This window comes from Eublepharis macularius, chromosome 13, assembly GCF_028583425.1.
Source record: "Eublepharis macularius isolate TG4126 chromosome 13, MPM_Emac_v1.0, whole genome shotgun sequence".
Classification (NCBI taxonomy): Eukaryota; Metazoa; Chordata; class Lepidosauria; order Squamata; family Eublepharidae; genus Eublepharis; species Eublepharis macularius.
This window is the reverse complement of record NC_072802.1, coordinates 71,435,650-71,453,754: the sequence shown is the minus strand read 5'-3', so window position 1 is coordinate 71,453,754 and position 18,105 is coordinate 71,435,650.

Here is an 18,105-nt window from a genome sequence, read left to right as displayed (position 1 = left end):
TAGGAACCTTTGCTATGAGACTCAACTGTATTGTTGAAGGCTTTCACGGCCGGAGAACGATGGTTGTGGGTTTTCCGGGCTGTATTGCCGTGGTCTTGGCATTGTAGTTCCTGACGTTTCGCCAGCAGCTGTGGCTGGCATCTTCAGAGGTGTAGCATCTCTGTCTTTTGGTGCTACACCTCTGAAGATGCCAGCCACAGCTGCTGGCGAAACGTCAGGAACTACAATGCCAAGACCACGGCAATACAGCCCGGAAAACCCACAACAAGCACTATTGTGTAATCTGCTTTCTGATTGACTGAACACAGGGCTTTTTTTCTGGGGAAAGAGGTGGTGGAACTCAGTGGTGGACCTCAGGACCGCACATTGACGTCACTTTGGGTCAGCTGGAACAAGGGGGGAGTTTTTTAAAGTTTAAATTGCCCTAGGTGAAAATGGTCACATGGCCGGTGGCCCTGCCCCCTGATCTCCAGACAGAGGGAAGTTGAGATTGCCCTTCACGCCGGAGCAGCATGGAGGGCAATCTCAACTCCCCTCTGTCTGGAGATCAGGGGGCGGGGCCACCAGCCATGTGACCATTTTCAAGAGGGGCCAGAACTCCGTTCCACTGCGTTCCTGCTGAAAAAAAGCCCTGACTGAATAGTTTTGTTTTACTAGGAATCTTCGCTGTTAGATTCAAATGTTATCATTCAAACGTTATGTGTTTTTTTGCAGGATTTTAAGGGCAAAACAAATAAATAAAGGGACAACTGTTTCCATCTGCCCAGCAGTGCAGATGGAGCACAGAATAATATACGGCAAAAACAATAGCACAGCTGTCCCTCCCTCTCTCTCTCTCTACACCTTAAATAAAGTCTTTTTCTGGGTGCATATCAAGGCACCTTAAAAACAGGAGCGGGGGGCATCTTCTCCCACAGGATTCACCTGGCTTCTGCTCCTTTGCAATGCATTTGCCACAGTTGAACTTATTCATGGATTAAATACATGTTCAGATGTTCAACTAGGGTTGCCAGCCTCCAGGTAGTGGCTGGAGATCTCCCGGAATTACAACTGGTCTCCAGGCCACAGAGATCAGTTCACCTGGAGAAAATGGCTACTTTGGGGGATGAACTCTATGGAATTATGCCATGCCAAGGTCTTTTCTCCAGGTTTCACCTCCCAGATCCCCAGGAATTTCCCAACTTGTGGCTGGCAACCCTATGTTCAACAGATAATTCTTGCTTAGGCAAACAGTTTTGACGTTTTTTTCTCTTTAAAAAAATATATTGCTTTATGTAAAGCTGAAAAGCTCCTCTGGGGAGAGTTCTCTTCGTCAGAAGCATCTGGTGGGGAGAGCTGTGATTCTCGAAGGCTTGTGCTGCAGTGGAATTGGTTGGTCTTGGAGGTGCTACGGGACTCTTTTTGATTTTGCTACTACAGACTAACACGGCTAACTCCTCTGAAGCTTTACAAACTGATCTCCATATCAGAAGGAGCTGTTTGCATCTACTCCGCCCTCCCCTCTCCTCCTCTATATCTGACCAGGTTCTGTTGGCCCTCCATGCATCTGACGAAGAGAACTGTGATTCTCGAAAGCTTATGCTACAATAAAATTGGTTAGTCTTAAAGGTGCTACTGGACTCTCTTTGATTCCTCCTGGACTCCTCTGGATCTGGGGAGAGAGGATTTCATGAAGTCACAGGTGCCAGCCAGTCAGACTTGTGCACAGTCAGTTCTGCTCCTGCGCAACTCGAGTTCTGGGAAGCCATTTTGAGCCACAAATCGATGCTCTCCAAAAACTATTAGCACAGATTGAGGGCCTCTAGGAGCCGCAGAGCAGGAAAGGGGAACCACGTCAGAGTCTCCACCTGCTCCTGAGGATTACCAATGGGATGCTGGCTCTTCCTACAAAGCTCAGCTCAAAACCCACATTTTCAATAAAGATGGGAAGCCCCAGCTAACACCAAAGCGCCCCCCCCTCCAGTCTGCCCAGTTGGAAAGAAAAAGAAAAGCTGACATTTGTTTAAAGACAAGCTGGGCAGCTCTTGCGGGATTACAGTCAAGACGGGAGCAAGTTCAATTAAATCAGACTTTTCAAGAAGTCCATGCAGACGGGTTTTTGAAGGTTACAGTCGGAAATGAAAACACCGGCCCTGAGTGGAGAGGGAAACCTTCAAAACCTGGTGAACAAAGCAGATGGCTGGATGGATCCCACAAGTGGCGGTGCTTTCTCTGGTGCCAAGTGTATGAGTTCTCCTGCGAGGCTGGGCTTGCCAACCTCCAGGTGGCACCTAGATATCTCCTGAAATTACAGCTGATCTCCAGGCTACAAAGATCAGTTCCCCCGTGGGGGAAACGGCTGCTTAGGGGAGTGGACTCTTTGGCATTAGACCCCACTGTGACCGCTATCATCACATTCACAGGAAGGTGAAAGGCTGCAGATCAAGTTGCTCCTTGTTCTCCAGGTATCCAAAGCCAACAAACCAACCCACACCCCATCCACAGAGGTTCCTAACCTCTTGCAAGACCAGCTGGGGAGCAGGGGGGGCAGGACCCTCAGTGGCTCCCAGGAGGCAGCTGCCTCACCTGGCTCCCCTTGCCAAGCCACTGCTACTCTTGCCTGCCCAGCTAGAGGTCTGGTCAGAGGCCAGACCTCATCAGAAGCTGGTGGCCACCAAGTGAAATCACTGGTCTGCCAACCCCAGGTCCCATTGTGGTTCTCAGCCCTGCTTCCTGAGATGCTGCAGACCAAACCCGAGACCTTCGGCATGCAAAGCAGGTGCTGGAACCCTGTCGATCTACCCCCCAGTTGGCATCCGGCACATATCGGCCTCATGCTTTTGCCCACATTGATATCCCTGCCTTGCACAAGCATGTAGAAGTCTTGCGTGGTCTCTGTTTTGCTCCTGAAGAACCCTCTCTTTGGAAGGGACGGGGAGGATGCTGTACAGTCTTTCGTTCTGAAAGGCTTTCCAAACGTGCCTGGCCAGACAGTTAACGGTCTGGAAAAGAAGAGTGGCTCAACATGCTGACATCTGAAGTGGGGAGGGGGGAAGTGAGCTATTTCCCTCCTCTAAATGCAATTGAGTTGCTGCTCTCAGCAGGGACAGGTGATTAGGAAACTGCCTGGCCAGGGCTAAGCACTGGCCTCATTTTGGATTTATTCTTGCTCCGGTTCCCCCTCACCCCACCCCCTGCTGCCCGGTTTCAAATAGACAAGCTTCCCATTTCCCTCCTTAATTTTTTTCTCTTTTTACATTTAACATATGGGTGATTCAACAAAGCATTTTGTCCCTTTTTTAATGCATAAAAACACTCTCCATTCAATGCAAACGACGACTGCTTTTTATATTGCAAATGCCTCATTACCTCTGCAAAGCAATATGGCTCTTGTAGGTACAGAAGAACAAGCCACTTTGGGCTGAAAAGGAGACAGCTGGTCAGATTTGCCAGCAGCAGAACAAGATTGCTCTCTTCTTTTTACGTACGAGAGCCACGATCCAGGAGATGGGAATTTTCAACTGGAGAAAGGCAAGATTCAGATCCAGTAGCACCTTAGAGTCCAACTAGATTTCCAGGGTGTGAGCTTTTGGGAATCAAAGCTCCCTTCTAGGGCAGACCAACACGGCTACCCACCTGAAACTACCAACTGGAGAAAAAGTCTGGGCAGACCTCTGCCAAAGGCTTGCTCCGGTTTTAGACCAGATTTACCATCATAGCTTTCCTAAAGAACTTCAGGAAATGCAGAGGCTCCCATTTTCTGGGCCCAGCCCTTAATCATTCCTTCTTTGTGCATGCCTTACCAGCAGCCCTGATCTGCTCTCCTCAACACCAAGCCTTTTGGAAAGGCAGCCAGCTGAAACAGTCCACCCCCCCCCCCTTTTGCAATCTGTGCCCCGAAATAGTTGCTATGGAAAGTCTCACCAACTGTAGCCCAAGGATGCCTTGCAAGGCCTCCCTGATGCCACAGAAAACAGCATCTGACCAGCAGCAGGGAAGTCACTCACTGGCTGTGGAGGCGGCAGGAATGATTGGCGGCATCTCTGTTATCCTCCTCTTGCTCCCTGAAAACGACAGTTCACTTTTAAAGATGGGCACGAACCGAAATACAAACCAAAGTTTGTCACGAACTGGACCAGTTTTTGGTTTGCGAACCGGAGGTTCGTCAGAGCTCATTTCTAACAAACCGCGACGAACCGCTACGATTTTTAGAGCGGTTGATATGGTTTGTTTTTCAGTTCGTCACTGCAGACAGCCTGGTGCTGATCAATCTGTTACCTAGGCAACGGTGGGAGTGATGGGCTTTCTGCAGACCTTCTGCAGCCCTGGAAGTGACTATTCACGAACCAAACAAACCGGTTCGCGAACTGAGCACGTTCATAGTGGTTCATGAAACGCAACGAACCATGAACCGCCATTTCCCCAGTTCGTGCCCACCTCTGTTTGCTTTCTTTCCATCCTCAGCTTCTCACATGGAAGTGCTGGCCCGCATGCAGGGACTAGCTCACAAAGCAGCCTGCACCACCCGCTGCCCCTGCCAGAAAAAGCCTGGGCTGCTCCCTTCCTTTGTGCTAGGCTGCCATTCCAAGCACCTCAGAGAAGCAGAAACACCGTTTCAAATGTGACACACCTTGGCACCTGTGCACACTTAACATGGCTTCCCAAAAAGCATAGCGGAATGGCACACCTGCTCGCCATGACCCACTGTATGGTTTTTCAGGGTATATATACCATTGTGACATGCAAAAGGGCCCTAAATCTCTCACAGAAGGCAGAGATCCCATAGCCATTGCCAGGCCTCTCCTCCATGAATTTGTCCAACTCCTTTCAAAGTAAGTGACTTTCACAAACTCCAGGGATTTGGAAGCAAGGAAAACGTCAGCCAATAGCCTGTAAATATAAACATGCTTTTCTACACTGATATATACCAAGGACAAGGCCTTCTTTGCAGTGGCTCCTTTGATTTCAGAATTCCCTTCCCCAAAACATCTCCTCACACCAGGCACCGAGGAGAACATTTCCCATGCTCTCAGGATCTCTGATGACGACGCTGTTCTTGCTGTTATTGTGTGTGCAGGAGGGTCAAAATCAAGAAGAGTCCAGCAGCACCTTTAAGACTAACCAATTTTATTGTAGCATAAGCTTTCGAGAACCACAGCTCTCTTCGTCAGATGCCTGATCCAAACTGGTCAAATACAGAAGAGGAGGGGAGATAGGGGAGAGAAGGAGACATATATCAGAAGGGGACAGGATGCAACTAGCGGGGAGGCAACCAAAACATTCCTTTGCTAGTAAATGTAAACATCTTCTTTTGGTGTGGAGTCACTTTGCCGTGTTAGTTTGCTGCAGTAAAAGCCTCCAATTCCTATATAGTATAAGCCTTCGATAACCACAGCTCTCCCTGCCAGATGCATCTGACAAAGAGAACTGTGGTCCCCGAAAGCCCACACCAGGCGCCACTGGGCTCCCCCAGACCACGCCTCTGTAAAGGAAATCTGTTACCAGCTGGTTAGATCCACTACTAATTAGAAAATCCTGTAATTCTTTAAGTGGGCTATCACTTTAACTTTGCCCGTTTCCACACTACTCACCTTCATCTGGAACGCTGCGGAATGTCGTGAAAAAAACGTGGAAGATAGCATCTTCTCACACAAGTTTTGCACGACATTTTTTTTCACAACGTTCTGCAGTGTTCCGGATGAAGGTGAGTAGAGTGGAAACGGCCTTTGACTTCACTTATGAAGCCACCTCAGCAGCTTTTGTGCAAAGGGTTTTTTTTGGGGGGGGGGTACAAGTAGTTTTTCAGAATACACAGTTCATATAGGTCAAAGGGACTTAGCCAGAAAACGGAGAGCAGATATACCCCATGCTGTTTGTTTGTTTATTTGATTTGATTTATACCGCGCCCTCCCCAGATTGATTGATTTGATTTATACCCCGCTATATCCCAGAATCCTTGGCCACAAACACAGATTCAACAGCTAAGCTTGGGAGTTCTTTGAAAGAAACATTTATGTAGAAAATGTTCCCAGCAGGTAGTAAATTTGAAAATTGCTGCTGTAATAATACTCCTTCTCAGCCATCATATTTGGAATCCACTGGGCCACCCCTTGGAAATGTGAGTGAAACGGTCCCACCAGCGGCCCTCCCAAGGCATCTGGAATAAGGAGGGTGATTCACCACACCCTTGATGGGCACCTTACAGCAATGGAGAAAATCCTCCCTCCACCCCCCCCCCACCTGTGACAGATCTTGCTAAGCAATTAACAATTAACCCAGAAAACCAAAACATCTCAATTGCTGCAATTAAAAGGAAACCACCGTTGGTATAATTAAAAGCCTCAAAATGAGAGGTTGGCAGTTTGGAGGAAAAGCGATGCCACCATCTTCCTTAGCAACGAGAGCAGCCAACAAATGCTCTGGTGGGCACACACACAGAACAAACATGTCTTTTCCAAAGGGGGCCAGCACAAATGTGCGTCCCCCACCTCCTCGCCCTTAAGGGGATGGGAGGGCTCAAACCAGGAAGGAGGATGAAGAGACCCGTAGCTTCAGAAAGGATTTGCAAATTGAATTGCTACCTTATAGTAATAGATCCAAGAGTTAGCCATGTTAGTCTGTAGTGGCAAGAGTCCAGTAGCACCTTTAGGACTAACCAACTTTTTTGTAGCATAAGGTTTTGAGATCCACAGCTTTTTGTCAGATGCATCATCAGCTTTCGAGAACCACAGCTCTCTTCATCAGATGCAGATGGTGTGGTTCTCGAAAGAGCTGTGCAGAGCTGTGGTTCTCAAAAGCTGACCATGCATCTGACGAAGAGAGCTGTGGTTCTTGAAAGCTTATGCTACAATAAAGTTGGTTAGTCCTAAAGGTGCTACTGGACTCTTTACTGCTTTATAGTAAGCACTTTTTAAAAGGTCTACCAGGAGTGCAAAGAAACATGTGAGATGGTTATGGGTCGGGAGAGCCTATTTCTTTTTCAAAGCATTAAAAGTTCCCCCCACACTCTAGAATAGCAACTGGTGAATTGGAGGCCAGAAACCCAACTTAGCCCCAAAGGTTCCTTATCTGCCAGCTTCCAGATCAGCCCTGATCCCAATAACCTCCTTCCCTGTACTCCTCCACTACTTCCCTCCAAGCTGCTCTCCCCAAAAATGGCTCTCAGCACCCCTCTTGCCACGTGAGTGCGACCGGCAACATGAGCGCGCTGAGATCTCTGAAAAACATGGAAACAGGAGAGAGCAGAAATGGCCCTAAAGGGTTCATCCAACGCCTCCATTACTTCTCTCACAGGGAGAGGATTTATTGATTCCTTATTAAAATATTCCTACTCTGCCGTTTCTCTTGGCTCAAGGCAGGTTACGAAGGAGGGAGAGGAGCAGGCTTAAAAACAGTTAAACATTCCAGTACCCGCCCCCTTTCACCCCCTTGCCGTCATATAGAGGAGGGTGCGGAGTTGTTTTCTGCTGCCCCAGAAGGTCGGACCAGAACCAACGGCTTGACATTAAATCAAAAGAGTTTCCGACTAAACATTAGGAAGAACTTCCCGACAGAGAGGTCCCTCAGTGGAACAGGCCTCCTCGGGAGGTGGTGGGCTCTCCTTCTTTGGAGGTTTTTAAGCAGAGGCTAGATGGCCATCTGACAGCAATGCTGATTCTGTGAACCTGGGCAGATCGTAAGAGGGAGGGCAGGAAGGGTTACACCAGTGCTTAGTTCTCCTGGCCCCTTCTTACATACCCAGAGTAAGGCCAATCTCCACCTTGGGGTCAGGTATCAATTTTCCCAGGCCAGTTTGGCTAGGGATCTTGATGGTGTTTTGCCATCTTCTGGCCCTGGAGGGTCACTGTGGGTGTGGGAGCAGGACGTAGTTACGAATTTCCTGCACTGCGCAGAAGGTTGGACTAGATGGCCCTAGAGATCCCTTCCAACTCTCTGAATCTCACTCCCCTCGCTTGTCTTCTTGTTTCCTGCCCATGCTTATAAAGCATTGGCACCCACCACCCAGCTTGCACTTGTTAAGGGAGGGGTGGTGGCCTGGGTCTGCTGGCAAGTTAGAAGCAGCTTAGCAATAGAATTGGCTTTTGTAATGGCCTCCTTCCAGCCTGCCTGCTGGGAGTTCATGAGAAATGAAATGGCTCCACTGCAGACACAGCGGGCTGCCCCAAGATTCCTCCCTCCACCACCTCGCACCCACCAGCCCTTCCTTCCGTGCAACCCTTCCATGCCATTCCATGCACTTGGAGAGGTGGTCGGAGGGGGCAGGCTGAAGGCTTCACCCCGAAGTGGAGAACAGGGAGTGACAGAAGGGACTGGAAGGCAGAGGGGCAAGCGGCAAACTGCCTTTGTGTTTGGGGTGGGAGTAGCCAATGTAAGTCGCAGTGGTGGAAAATGGACTATTGTCATTTAAGAGCCATTTAAGAGCCATTTAGGAAATGAAAAACTTGGAATCACCCCTTAGAAAATTAAAATGAAGGGCAGCCTCAAGAAAAGGATCCAGGAGCCTGCCTGAAAAACTACTTTAGCTTCCTCTTTCTCATATACTGGTTGTGCAGGGGGTTGGGGGGTGAGGAGGGACAACAAACTAACCTGTTGGCAGCTTTTTCCACTTACAGTCACAAGCCAGGTTGGGGAGGGGGGGGATTACAGATACCAGCATTTCAAGGCACAGAGAATTGACTCTTCGGGATACATCTGCCATGCTCTTAAGACACAGTAATGAAATACAATTAGCTGGCAAACACATTCAAGACCGTTTGCAGCATAAAGTAGTCAAACCCCAACCCCTTTCCTCCTGAAGAACTTGAGGATTCTATTTGCTCTCCGTGTATTTGCTTTGAAATTTCCTTCTCATCTTGCAGAGAAATGGAAGTGTCAGTTCCAGGTTAAACAGGCCACATCAGAGGCGGGGGGGGGGGGGACCATTGCCATGGCAACCGAGGGACTTCAGTTCTGCCACTGGTACTCACTGATGCTAAATTAAGGGATTTAATTTTTTAAAAAATAGGTATGCATTTCAAATTATGAACAGCTGGGCAGCTACCTAGAATGAGGGCACAACATTTAAAGCAGGAAAAATTATTACAGGCAAAACACAATACTGGGCTAAATTTTGCAGAGGCGTTTTCCTCTGACGGAAGGAGCCCTCCCTTGGTTGCCTTCTGTGTTGGTGGAGGAGATTAATGGGATCTAACCCATTGCATGGGGCCCTAAATAACACATACCATTTAAGAGGCCCAACTGTTCCTCTTTGGGTCCCTTGAAAAAAGAGACACACATTTTGATTGGCATTGTCAGGGCTTGTCGCTGCCGCCGCTGGCCGAGGTGCCAGCTGGGCTGGCCCTGACATCAGAGGGGCACCAGGGATACTGCAGGACCCTGCTCTGTGGAAGGAGGGGCGGTATACATCGCCCTGACTCCCTCTCAATCCACTCGCTGGCCTGCTCAACCTGGCCTGCTTACCCTCTACGTCCTCCATCATCTCCTCCTCCCAGAACTCTCCTCCAAGCCTCCATTCTTGCACTGCTCTGCTCTCACTCCACACCATCACTCCTTACTCACACCCACCACCTCAGAGCTCTTCCCAGCCAGCTTTTATAGGGCCTTCTCTCAGCACCCCACCCACCTTGCAGGCCCTGCCTGCCAGGCCACACCCCTCCTTGGCCTCCCAGCATTGGCCTGGGCTGTCTCAAGCTGCTGTAGCTGGCTGGGATGCCTGGATCAGCAACAGCTGCATTATGTCGGCTGGCTGCCAGGCCTCTCTGGCTGAGCTGATTACTGAAGGTAGGCCCAGCTGTGGCCCCTTGGCTGGCTGCCCAGCTCTTCCTACGGAATGCTTTCAGCAGCTCCACCTGGAGGGGCTTGGTTGTGAGCATCTCCTGAGCCAGGCTGCTGTCTTCAAGCTGAGGGGGAGGCTGGGGTGTGGCTCTGAGCTGCTGTGGCTGCTTCTCCTCCCTGCCAGGTAAGAGCTCTGTTTGGGCTGCTGCTGGGCCCCTATTCCCCCTGCCTTGGCCCTTTTCCTCTGGCCTGCTTAGCCCCCTCCCCTCCCGCTGGAGGGTGGGACTAGCTGGTCTCTCCTTGCTCCCTCCAGCCTTCTGAGGCTTTGGCCTTTTGCCCCTTCCCCCTGGAGTAGGCAGGTTCTGGCCCTAGTTGCTGGCTGGGGTGGCAGGGTTGCTGCCTCCCGGTTGCCTCCCGCTGTTCCCTCCTGGCGAGTCTGGGGGCTGGGGCTCAGACCCCGGACAGGCACGCAGTGGAGCAAGTTTCCCTGATCTGTGGTTGGAAGGCAACAGTCCAGCCCTGAGGAGAGGGCAGGCCCTGCTTCAAATACCCACTCAGCCACGAACTTTGCTGGGTTAGTGACCACAGCCTAGTACACCTCTCCCTGTCAATCTAAATCTATCTCGTTTACAAACCTTGAGTTTACCATTCTAATAGCATTCTTATAACCTGCAGAGCATCAGACATTCGAAGCTGCCTTGGGTGGAGTAAGCTGATTGGTCCATCCTAGCCAGTCTTGTCCGCTCAGGCCGGCAGCAGCCATTCAGACTCTCAGGCAGAGGAATGTCTTTCACATCACCTGCCACCTGATACATTTTAAGCTGGGCATGCCAGGATAGAACCTGGGACCTTCTGCATACCTAGCAGATGCTCTGCCACTGAGCCACAGCCCTTCCCCACTTCTTGGTCTTCTGTTGGGTAGTACAAGTGTCACCCCTTCTGTCATAAAAGAGTTAAGCTGATGTTTGTGTTAGCTAATGATAGCAAGTAGAGTAGACCCTTCCCACCAGAGAAGGGGAAGTAGCATTCTCAATGAGGTGAACCTAGGATTGACTCTTGGCTGATCAATATTGGGGGCCAATTAAGCTATCCTGCACCTACACAAGGGATCAGTTACAGTTACAGACAGGGCTTTTTTTCTAGGGTGGTGGAACTCATTGGTGGAACTCAGGACCGTACAATGACATTACATTGGGTCAGCTGGAACAAGGGGGGAGTTTTTTAAAGTTTAAATCGCCCTTGGCGAAAATGGTCACATGGCTGGTGGCCCCGCCCCCTGATCTCCAGACAGAGGGGAGTTGAGATTGCCCTCTGTGCTGCTTGGCAGCACAGAGGGCAATCTAAACTCCCTTGTCTGGAGAGCAGGGGGCAGGGCCACTGGCCATGTGACCATTTTCAAGAGGTGCCGGAACTCCGTTCCACCACATTCCAGCTGAAAAAAAGCCCTGGTTTATGGAGATGAAAGAGGAGAGAAAGTAGAACAAGGGAGCACAAAGGAACAATGGAGCAGAGGGTGCCACTCTTCTCCCATGCCACTGATGGCTGGAAGCCAGCTGTGCTGAGAGAATGGTGCTGCCCGCTGTGTTATGCTCTCTTAGCATTTGCTCAAGAGGTTTGGCCAGAGAACCTGCCCCCTTGCATAGAGCACAAAGCAGCTCTGCAGGGCCGTTTCAGGTTAGGAAAATGAGGCGTGGGTGTATATTACTCCTCCAATTGGCTACTACCTGAATCAGGCCTCCCTAGGATGGCTGTTGCTTATAGGGGGAAAGGCTTTGAATGCTCCCAACATGGAACTCCCAGGATATCTCAAGATCGCTCAGAGTTTGAGCTCCAGTCAACTCTGAAGGAACCACCACATGGGAAGCAAGGGGGAGGCTGTATGCTTACACAGTAACACAGTAACAAATGGTTTAAGAATCCCACCCCCATATTTTTCCTCAGCCCAAGGTGGGCTCCTGCCTCTGGGCTTGGTTGGGACTTGGCTCATTTACTTGAGCTACCTACACCTGCCCCTAAACTTCTAGAAGAGATTCATGGACAAGGAAATGGACTGTCCTGCTGTGTAGGGGGGGAGGGCTCCTGAATCCAATTCTGGAAAGGAAAACAAGCAAGTATTTGGAAGCAGAGGGAGAGCTGTGGGCCTGAGTGCTGGAGCAGCGGGGTGGGGGTGGGGAGGCATTCCTCAATCGCTGCTATTACTGTGCCAGCCCCTCTCCCCGTGGCTCAGAATTTCTCAGCAAAAATCTTCCAGTTTTCCAAATCGCCCAAGAATCCAGATACTGGAGAAGTCTACAAATAATGCACATTACTACAAATGAGTAAATGCAACAGTTAATTTTTCCAGGGTGTACCTTTTTCCAGCAGAATCCTTTGGGAGCCATTTGAAATTTCATGTAATATTTAGCTAAATCTCTTCATTATCTGGTGACAGTTTGTCAGGGATGGGAGGAAGCGGACTTTGCTTGAAGGCAGCCAAAGCCGGGATGTGGCAGGCTTCATCGATTGAAGGGGAGGCCCTTTGACAGGGGAGAGCCAGCCAACAGGAAGAGGCTCCCAACCAACCCAAGCCGAAGGGGAGCAGCAGAAGGGAAGCAAGCCCACAAGATCTGTCCTTATTGTCTTGCTCCAATCCTTGAAGCACAACAGATAGGAGGGGGGAGCACTCTGCGCCTGCTCAGAGGTTCTCTTGCCATTATCCCCTCCAACACAAAGCTGCAATTAAGCCACAACTGTGCTGTCACAAGCATGTCACTGCCTCAGAATCACAGCCTCTCTTTTTTAAATAGTACCCAAGTTGCTAGCTCTCAGGGCGGATGGGAATAAGCATCAAGGGCCAGCACTTGGAGAAACGTACAGGGCAAGCAGACCTTAGGGCAGCGGGGTGGGCAGGCAGGCAGCAGCTTCCATGGTTGCTGAGCTCTTGCGCTTTCTCGGCAAGGCCATGTAAACTTTACACAATTGGTTCAGGTTGCAGAGCTGGGCTTTTAGGATCACAGACCGAGGGCTACAGACTGTATCGTGCCCACTGTGACCACTACTGTGTTGCTTCCCCTTCCGTGTCTGGGCCTGTGCAACTCTCCCAGCAACTCAACCGTCACAAATGGCTCTCGTCTTTGCTTGGCTTGGCAACTAGCCCTTGCCTGGTCATGCTGAGCCATGCCTCAGTAACCTTGAGGCTAGACGACAGTAACACAATCTAAAACAATTAGGAAACTTGATGCAGAACGTGACAACTCGTCTACTAACCTGGAGCCAGCCACATGGCATATATTACTCCAGCAGCGAAAGTGCTTCACTGGTTGCCTGGTAGTTTCCTAGATGAATTCGAGGTCCTGGTGACTGACCGATAAAGCTCTTTGGGACTTGGGACCTGATATATCTGTCGTTATGCTCTGCGGCCCCTGTCTGAGCTCTGTCTGCTCAGTCCAGAGCTTTTCCTGAGAACACCGGGAGCCCCCCCCCCTTTCCTGTTCTTCCAGCAGCTGGCAGAACTGAGCTATTGGGGCAGCCTTTCTCCCGTACGCTAATCTCCTGAAGTTCTGGCTTGCTGGACTCTTGGGAAGAATGAGCTGCTGTTGTGGTCCTTGTTTTTATTAAACACTAATCTGTGTGGAGTGCTTGCTGGGAGAAAGGCAAGTTAAAATATCGCAATTAAAGTGGTGTGAGCCCTCCCCCTAGAGGAAGCACCTGCAGCACGCCCCCCCCCCACCTTCCACAAAAGGCAGAAGAGCCTCATTGCAAGTGCTGCAGTTGGATCCCACCCGCTTTGTTTTGCTGTTGGCATCGCTTTCCCCTGGCACCAGCAGCTCAAAGCCTGGCCCTTTGGAACTGCACTGGCCTGTGTTTGTTGCCCTGCATATTTTGTTGCATTGCATCGGCAAACGGAAGATAAATCAGCCTCCTTCCCTCTACATCATTAAAAAACGTTGCCAAGTCCTGGATGCAATTACTAGACAGATGATCCATCCCTCATGCCAAATGTGCCGTTGCTCATTTCTGGAGGACCATAAAGTTGAGAAACAGTCTATGCACTGGTTCCCCCCTCCCCCCAATTACAATCTGTATGCCTCGGTAGCCCGACTAGTGTGGTCTGCATTATGCAAGCCAAAGAGATCTGCATATTGTGCATAACTGATTTTGCTTTAGCGTTGCAGAGAAAGGAGGAGCTCCGCAGGGCACTGCTGGCCTGATCCTGAGCGACCGGAAGGCCTGCTCCAGCTCTCTAGAAGCCGAGAATTCAGCCCAGCTCAGCCCTTGTATCCCACTCCCCAAAGGCAGGGAGAACAGCAGCTTTGAAACATGTACACGATTCATGTAAAAAACACTGATTAACCTTCTGCATGTACTCCTTTAATGAAAAAGTTAAGCCCTCCCAATAAATTACGTTTCATTTAATATTACACATCATAGCAAATATTGTATTTTATTTGCATAATTTATACCAGCTGCATTATCTGAACCTGCAACTGAGTTTGAGTTTGAGGTAGGTATCTCCCTCCTTCCCTCTCATCCCCTCCAGTTATTGCTACCCAACATTCGAATTCAAGGTAACGGAGCTTCATAAAAACATTCTGGAAACAGGGATAAGAAAATGGATTTTTTTTATTCCTAATTTTTTAAAGTTCTGACGTTTTACAAATAAATGCTTTTACTCTTGTAATAAGCCTTGGAGCAATTAAAAAAAAATCACTGCACAGCCAGCAACGCAGCCAGATTCAACACCCATAAATACAGGCTGGAGACAGACAGACGATTACTAACTTTTCTATACATGATCTTTTTTTCTTTTAATGTCACACGTTGACGACTGGAAAATGGTCTACAGAATATGTGGGCAGAAGGCAATTGGTGTGTTTCGAAACACCAAAAGGGCGACTCCACTAGCCCCTGATGCGAGCGAGGGTGCTTCAACACGGCTGTGCCGGCACAGGCGGCTACTTGAAACCCCACCCCATGCGGGGGGGGCGGAAAAAGCACATCTGAAACACGTACATGATTCATGTAAAATCAGTAACATTCGGCATGTATTCCTTTTAAAGGAGAGAGTCAAGGTTCTTATTTTTCCCCTCAATAAAATATTACATTTCATTTAATACTCTGGTACAATACTTCATACATTGCTGGGAAAGGGGGCACAGCAAGAGAGGAAGAGATTTCAGGCTAGAGGAAAACAAACAGGGGTTTCTCTCACTGAGCTGGTAAAATTATTGTAGAAGAAGTCATAAAGAGGGAGTCATAAATAATTTTAAAAACAAACAGGCTTTGAAATTACTTGGAGATTAAGAGTTTTTTTAAAAAAATGAAGAACAAAAACAAAGAGCAAAATGTTGAAATAAACCCCGTCACAGTCTGTGTGGCTTAGGAACATTTCGAATAGTTTACAGCCAGTATCAAGTTTCTAGGCATCAAGTTTTCCACCCTTGCAAGTTACATTTTTTTTTCATTCCTTGCCCCTCCCTCACCTAACACACATACCAGAATCTGTCATTTACCAGAAAGATAGCAACGGTATGGTTATTTTCAACACACATTTTGGTGAACAGGGATCATAGGAAATTTGGTCGAGTAATGATATTTGTAAAAAGTCAGCTACAAAAAGTACGCATTAGCAAACATTCAATAAGCGATGGCACGCCGGCTACAGGTATCCCCCCCCAAGAGCGGTGCTTCCAAGATGACTTCTGGAAAGTGAGGCATAGTTATTGCCCGAATTAAAAATGGAGGCACACTTCGCACTCTTGCACCCCGAAATGTTTACTTTCACGAGAAGGCAAGAATAAGACTCGCCTGCCCCCAGAGGAGGGCCACCCCTTGCACTGTGACGTACACCGCCCGTCTGGGTGTGCCCTCCTGGTTTGGAAAGGAGAGCAGCCTGCCGGAGAGACCCGTGCAGACAGGAAACAGGCTGCCCTCCTCAAAAGGCAGGGGACTTGGGGAGAGACTGCACAAGGAAACTACGCCCAAACTAGCCTGAGGCTGGCTGGGAGGCCCACAACCGAAACTGGTGCAGAGACACCACAGAATTGCCCCCGCCTCCACCCTCACCCCTCCCTCCGCCGGCACACAGAGTCCAGGCATCATCCCCACAGGAGCCATCTTTGCACGCTGCCCACGTCCCAAAGTCAACAAGAGGATCCCTTCCATCCGTTCTGCTGGTGATGGCGGCCTTCCCCTGGCTCAAGCAGTCATGGGGAAAATGCCACCATTTGCAAAATGAATCCAACCCAAAGGCAAGCAAACTGGCCTCAAGGAGTGTGCAGCACTCTCCCAAAAGAAAGACAGGGGGAGGGCATGTACGAGATCAGGGAAACACAGTTTCTGAGTTCAGATTTCACACGTTTCCATTAAAATTAACAAGCAGAACGTTTTCCAAAAGCCAAAGCAAGGGCATGAAAAATGCATGATTTAATTCCAGAACCGAACCACGGCATCCCGACCAAATTCCAGATGGAAAGCTTTCCCTGCTCAAAACGCTCGAAAATCACCTTCCACCATCCCTTTGGCACAGCTGGAGGGAGGGATCATTTAAACGTTCGGAAGAGCTACGGGGAGGTCAATGCCACTTCCCCTCCCTTTGCAAGTTCACCGTATCTACTTCCACATCATCACAGAACACACCTAAAACTTAAGACACATGAAACCAACACCCCACTGTTGACCACGAATGCAGGCAGTTAGGACTGTCTCCGCTCATTTCATTGGGGCTGACCCAGGAGACACTCTCAGAGGTTTCCACTCTTTTGAAAAAGCGTTGTTGTTTTTTAAAAAGTCATCCAACATCTCTTTTGGTTTCCAGCAAGCCCCAAAGACCTCTTGCTTGAACAATCTTCTAGAAAGTCCTTTTTTCAAGTTTCAAGACGACACTCCATCACATCCTCTTCAACATTTACACATTCTAGATTCCATATTTCACCTCACAGTAAAGACTGAAACACACAAAAATTGAGAGCATAAGGGTGTAAAACTTTTCTGGATCAAACCATTCAGACTGGGAGAAGAGAGCTGAACGTCTGATGCATAATCAGACCCCTGCACATTGCCAGAAAGAAGGGAGCCAGGCTACTTTGGTACAGGCCAGCATGTTCTTGCTCCTTCTGCCCCCAAGCCCCAAACACACAGCCAGCAAAAGTCATGTCACGCCATTTGTGCGTATGTGGGGCAGAGAGGGGGCTTCAGCTCCAGGTCTAGCAGTGATGGGGGGGGGGACGGACATTAGCAATAATCTCTCCCTGTGCTCAAAGAAGAGTTCCATTCATTAAATTCTATGATTCTCTGCAGGCCATCGTAACTCCATCCACTAGTAGGAAACCTCCCCATTCACCCCTCACATCTGCTTGCCACACTGATGGCCACGTGTCATCCAACACTGCCACGGCTTAGGGGACCTGTACCCCAGCTTCTCCACGGTCCAACCTTGCAGCTAAGCCCAGCAAGCTGAAAGTGGGACCCTTCTGGATCGAGCAGCCACTCGGGTGGGAGATGAGAGGAGGCAGCACGCTCAACAGGAAAAACCCCTGCAGACCACCCATCGGGCCACCCAACTAAGATGAAACCTAAGACAAGAGGCTTCGGGCAAACCGGCAAACGGAGTTCCAAAGATCAAAGACGAGAGGGACACATGAAAGGTGGAAGGCAAAAAGAGACCCAGAAGACTTTCATTACGCCTACATTCAACATGCAAACAGGGCTATGTAAATCGCTGTGATTTTTGGTATGGAATTCTTTTCTTCGCTTGAGGGGGGGGGCGGTTATGTTTCTTTAACTGCTGAGATCAGAAGTTAGAAAAGTATCTGGTGCTGGGGAAGGGCTTCCGTTGCCAGCCTTTCCCCCAGATTAGGAAAGCCAGAATGTATTATGGAGGGAAAAGAACCCCCCATAAGCTATTCAAAAAAGGAGAAATGGCTCACATTCGTGCAGGTTGCAGAACAAACCTTTTCTTGGAGCAGAATTTGGATTTTTTTTTTTTTGAAAAAAGCACATCGCCCTGGCAATACCCAGCTGGTTTTGGCAGTTCCTGGCTCTGCCAAAGGTTTGCTAACCTCAACAGCCCAGCCAGCTTCCATTCTCCAAAAACTGCAGAAATATTGCGGAAATGAAACAGCAGCCTTCCCAGAACATGTGCAACATGGCCGCCAGCCATAGGACTCCTCTGGAAGGTCTGATCCACAGCCCTGACCCCTCAACAGGGTGGTTGGCAGCCAGAGGACAGCTGGAGACTGTAATTCCGTGCGCTGGATAGGTTCAAACTGCTCCTACAAGACCTCTTCATCAGGGATGCTAAACAGCAGCTGCCAGCCACAGCTGTTCAGGAAGGAAAAGAAACCAGGCAGTTGGACAGAACTTTGAAAAAAG